The sequence below is a fragment of the Limanda limanda genome, chromosome 22, assembly GCF_963576545.1.
Source record: "Limanda limanda chromosome 22, fLimLim1.1, whole genome shotgun sequence".
Classification (NCBI taxonomy): domain Eukaryota; kingdom Metazoa; phylum Chordata; class Actinopteri; order Pleuronectiformes; family Pleuronectidae; genus Limanda; species Limanda limanda.
The window spans coordinates 18,139,503-18,145,502 of NC_083657.1; positions in this window are offsets into that span (position 1 = coordinate 18,139,503).

Sequence of the window (6,000 nt, forward strand, 5' to 3'; positions counted from 1 at the left end):
TGAGTGCATGTGTGTGTGGTACCCAAGGCCTGGCTCTGCACCATAACTGCCAGAAGAGCAAGTTCCGCCTTCCCCAGTGAAAACATTTCTGCGCATGGTTCTGGACTCCAGGAGGGTGACCATTGTACTGCTTTCGACAGGCAGCAGGCTTTTTAAGCCTGTCTCAGCTGCAAACTCGGGTCGACTAGGGGAGCTTTGATTTCATAGTGGGCCTGATAGAAGCCATACTGCAAGTAGTTCCTTTTTGCTGTCTTGCACATGAAAGAATGGGTCGACGGACACTAGACTGGTGTAGGGTGACCCGACACATACATGTTCTGGAGATGAAAGCTGTTGTGCTTGCACTTCCCAGTTCTTGCAAAGGTTAACGACTCACAATATCAGGCAGGTTACATCAACAGGCAGGGGGCCGAGGCTCCTGAACCTTTGCAAGCTGTGATAAAACTGTGGCTAACCTCCTCTTCTGTTCACCCAGATCAGTACATATCCCAGGGTCATCCAACACATCAGGCGAGATCAGTTAAAGATAACATTTTCGGGCGATTTCGTTTTTTCTGGCAGTCAAGGAGATTCTGGGCTCATCAGTAGGGCGAAAGTCCAATTGTTTGCTTTCAGATTCAACACACTTTTCTTTTCCGTGACACTTTTTGGTTCTATGTGGGGCAATTTAGGGTTAGCATCTTTCCCAAGGACACTTCGGCATGCAGGTGGGGACGACTGAGGATCGTCCTGCTGACAAACGTTCTACCACTGAGCCACAGCTGCCCACTGGGGCTTTAACCATGAAAAAATATTTATAAATACATACATGTTTGTATAGTGTACATTTATAAAATGTGCATTTGTCACATATAGGAATGCACTGTCTCCTTGCATGTCGACTTAAAGAATTACCCCTTACAAATGGAATATGTAACAGAGTGGAGAGATAGTATCATTATAATAGAGATTGCCATTATAAAACATACAATCAATAGCAAAAGTAATACAACATAGTTGCCATCAACAATGTAAAAGAGCAGAACTTGGAAAAAAAATGACAATCATATTTATAGCAAACACAAATAAAGATGAGGTGTCGAAAAAATTTTGTCCAGAAATAATGGCCTGAAGAATCCAGGTCCATGCTCTCAAAAGGGGTTTGAAAAATGCAAACGACCTTTATGTTAATGGACCTTAAGCTTTAAAATACACCCAACATGTAGATAAGGTGTATGACAGGCGTTAGAGTGAGTATCTTAGTCTAAACAGATGAGGTTTCAAGAGCAGTTTTAAATTTTGTATTGAGTCAAGCGTGTTGATGTGGTTGGGAAGGGAGTTCCAGAGTTTGTGTGCAGCATGAGAGAAGGCCCCATTGCGCTGAGGTTAACGGTTGGTACCGTCAGTAGATTTGCTGATGAAGACGGTAGGGGGCAAGAGGGAGTGTAAGTGTGAAGGAGGTCTGTGAGATAACCAGCTTATAAATTATGAATGGCTTTAAAAGTTAATAGAAGGTTTTTGATATTGATGCGTTGTGATACAGGGAGCCAGCGTAATTGAATGAACTCCAAAACACAGTTTTGGATGAGATGGTGAATGAGTTTGTTGTGGATACCAGTGAGGATAGCATTGCAGTAATCAATGTGTGATGTGACCAGGGCATTAAGGATAATTTCTGTGGAGTACTGTGTTAAGGCTGGGCTTAATCTGGGGAAGTTTTGTAAAGGGAAAAAGGCAGTCCGTGATACATTATTTATATGGCTGGAGAAGTAAAGAGTACTGTCCATGATAACACCAGGGGATTGAGTGGATATTCCTTTTTTTAAGTGTGGATTTGGAACCAATGAGGACACGCACAGTTTTAGGTAGTTGTTTGTCATCCATTTCTGTAGGTCCTTGAGACAAGCAGTGAGGGTACTTTGGGGAAGAGTAGATAAAGCTGTGTATAATTAGCGTAGGAAGGAAAATGGATGCCATAATGCCGCAGGAAACTGCCAAGAGGGAGGAGGTAAATGAAGAGCAGGCCCAATACTGTGTCCTGCCTGTAAGATAGGAGATAAACCTATAAACACAGTGCCCCACCCCCCCACCCCCCGATTCAAATGCCAACAAGACGGTCTGAGAGGAGCTGATGTGATATGGTATTGAAGGTGGCGATGAGGTCAAGGTGGATAAGGAAGGAGAGATTACCAGATTCAGCTGCACGGAGGAGGTCCTTGTTTTTTTTAGGTTTGGTTTGATCATGGCAACTTTGAGGAAAGAGAAGTTAATATATAGGTCATCAGAGGAATGAGGAAGACGTGCTTTAACTAGAGCTGGAGGGATTGGATCCAGGTGGTCGTTTTGTGAAGATACCAGCTTTCTGCATTTTTGGACAACTGTTTCTCCCCCCTCTAATATTTAAACACTGCCTTACTGTTTTCCTGTATTTCCTGTCATCATTGCTGACCACCTTGTACTCTACCTTTGCTTCAACAAATACTATAAACTGCACTGTCTACCTGTGGAACCTGAAGTGTGAATCTTTTTATGGAAATGACTTTCTTACATTCCATTTTAAAAATAATTACGATAACTGCACCTGTTTGTATGCCTCCACAAGTGCCATCTCTGTTTATATATATAACAGCAGCCACATACCACAACCAAAACCACATGCCCCAACAGCAGCAGCAGCAACCAGAGGCCCCAAAAGCAGCAGCAGCCGCCACAGACCCCCAAACTAGCAACAGCAGCTACAGGACCCAAAAGCAACCAGAGGGCCCAACAACAGCCAAAGGCCCCAATTGCAGCAGCACAAGTAACCACAGGCCCAAAAAGCACTAGTTCCTACAGCCACCGGCAACAACATGCCCCAACAGCAGCTGCAGCCACTGGCAACAACATGCCCCAACAGCAGTTGCAGCCACTGGCAACAACAGTAAACAGTAAAGAGTAAAGTTGTTTTCTGATGTACTTAACTAAAAAACTAAATAAACATTCAGAACTGAGTGAGAACTGTTTTTGTTGTGTTAACAATGGAATATGAAATCATCATGTAATGATGACAACAAAATGAAATAAGTATCGGTATCCACCATGCAAAGCATGTAATTATTGTTTATCAATATTGGCTGGAAAAAATCCCTAGTATCAACCTTAAAGTTATGTACACTAAACCAAGAGAAGAAGAAGAATGTTTCTAACTTGTTTTCACTTCTCAGGTTCATATCACAATTATGTTGTACTGCTTTTCCATGTGAAATTTACTTTACACATTTAGCAGCTAATGGCCTTTGAAGGCTTCGATGTAAACTGTTTCCGCTCTTTTGACATCTTGTATCCACTGTATCGTTAGCAGTGTTTGTCTCCGCCATCTTTGAAATGTTGCATTAAATCAGACCAGACTAATCAATAACTAAATGAATTGCCAACTTGTAGATCTGAGCTATCTGATCTAGTTGTACTCACCATCTAAATACATCATCTGAATACACCCTGAGCCCTGAGAACTCTGGGGAGAAAGTAATTTATTGATGAGACATTAATGTGATGAAGAGGGAAAAGAGGAAAAAGAAGCTACATGTGTTATGTCCCCCAACAATCTAGAACTATAACAGCGTAACTAAGAGCAGGTCCAAGACAGACCTGAACCATCTCTAACTATAAGCAATATCAAAATGAAAGGTTTTAGGGATACCCCTAAACTTAGAGACAGTGTCTGTCTCCTGAACTGAAACTTGGAGAAGAGCTTGACAGCTGAAGACTCTGACATTTGGAGGATTAAGAGACAACAAATAAGCCTGAATTCTGGGTTCGCAGTGCTTTAGTGGGGTGATATGTAGTTCTGTACAATAAATCTCAAATTTACCATCATCGCGATAGCAACATACAAGATATTCATATTGCAAAAGACAGATTGAACTGTGATAAATGGTTCATGTGCCTTGCATTCAAGCTCTGCATGTAAATATATTTGGCCAATCGGAAGGATTGCCCTATATAATAAATTAAAGATATTAAGAGTCAAGGGTCTTTCCTGACATGAGAATTGCAAGCTGGCTCCGTCAAGTTTTGTGCCGCCCCCCAACCAAAGTTTTAAACAACGGAGACTGCTAGTAATTATGTTTGTTCATCAATCAAATTAATGAATCAAATTTTTATTTATATAGACCATATATACAAACCACTGTTTGTCTCATAGGACTTAACAAGGTGAAACATCTTTTGTTCTTAACTGACAACAAGAGTAAGGAAAACTACCCCCAAAAAAGTCTTTAACGGGGAAAAAACAACTTAGAAACCTCAGGGAGAGCCACATTTGAGGGATCCCTCTCCAAGGATGGACAAAAGTGCAATCGATGCTTGTAAATGAATGCATCAACAAAATAATCGTATTTACAACATTGATTGGAAGAAACAGTTATGAAGAAATCTGTCAATGTTCAAAGTATGATTAGCTGCCACCATGATCCTCCATCACAATCTCTGATTCGCCATCCACCATCACGAGCACAATCCACAATCCAAATCACGATTCAACGTTGTATTTGCAGCGAAGTAGTCAAGTCAGTAACGTGTTGATGAGACATTAATGTCATAAAGAGGCAGAAGAGGAAAGATAAGTCATGTGCCCCCGGACATCTTAGACCTATAGCAGCATTCCTAAGAGCTTTCTAAGACAGACCTGAACCAGCTCTTAGGCAGATGCAGAGCGGAGTGGACGTGCTTGAAGAAAAGGTTTGTATTCATTATATGAGCAATTTCGGCATGCTATCCCTATCAGTACTGTACAGTGCTGTCCACTCACTACTGGGTTCACTCAATGTTTCATCCTTGGCCCTCTCCTCTTCTCTCTGTACATCAACTCTCTCGGCTCTGTTATACGCTCCCGTGGCTTTACATACCACAGCTACACAGATGATACCTAACTAATTTTTCCTTTCCTGAGTCTGAAACACAGGTAGCAGCACAAATCTCTGCTTTTCTGAATGGCATCTCTCAGTGGATGTACGCACACCACTTACAGATTATTGACAAAACCGAGCTACTTTTCCTATCAGAGAAGGGCTCTCCTACCAATAACCTTACCATAATTGACAACACTGGTAGTCCCCACCAGACTGCAAGCAACCTGGGTGTGATACTCGAGCGCCAACATTGCTCCAACAACCTGATTGAGTAGAGTATCTCCCCTTCTCACTCAGAAGGTGGCATAGGTTCTGGTCCAGGCTCTTGTCAACTCATGCCCAGACTACTTAAATTCCCTCCTGGCTGGTCTGCCAGCTACCTGCTACCATATGACCGCTGAAACTCATCCACAATTGAGCAGCTCGACTGGTCTTCAATCTACCTTAGTTCACTACACCGCTTGTTTCAAGACACTATGTCCTACAATCGGATCGGACCCAGTCAACATCCAAAACATGGTTAAACTTTACCCCCAAGCCCGTCCACTCTGCTCTGCATCTGCCAATCGACCTGCTACTCCCTCACTGTGAGGGACACCTAGCCACTCAACAAAATGACTGCTGTCCAGTTTGGCTTTTTGAAGCAAATTGTACTTACATAGTGTTTGCTGATCTGGGTTTGTACCCTCATGGTTGAATGCACTTATTGGAAGTCGCTTTGGATAGAATTGTAATTTATTGACTGCAGTCAAGCCAGCCTCCACCCTCACTCACCCATTCCACTGTGCCCACTTTTAAGGGAATGTTAGTGATTTCAAAATAAAATCGACCTTTCTGTAAATGTCTGTCAATGCATGAATTAATTATTAAGATACACAAATGAATTGACCTGAATGAAGTAATGATGTAAAGATACAAAAATTATGACTATTTTAGAGAAGATTGAGACTTTGACATAATCAGGACATTCTGATGTAGGATTTCAAAGCTAAATATGCTCCTCATTTTCTAATCCATCTTCTGTAACTACATTTCCATCAACTTCATCTTCCTCCCCTTAGCTTTCCTTTTAACCCCCCTGTCTCCCAATCAAGTTCCTACCTTGGAAACCGCCGCCCGCCCACCACCTGCC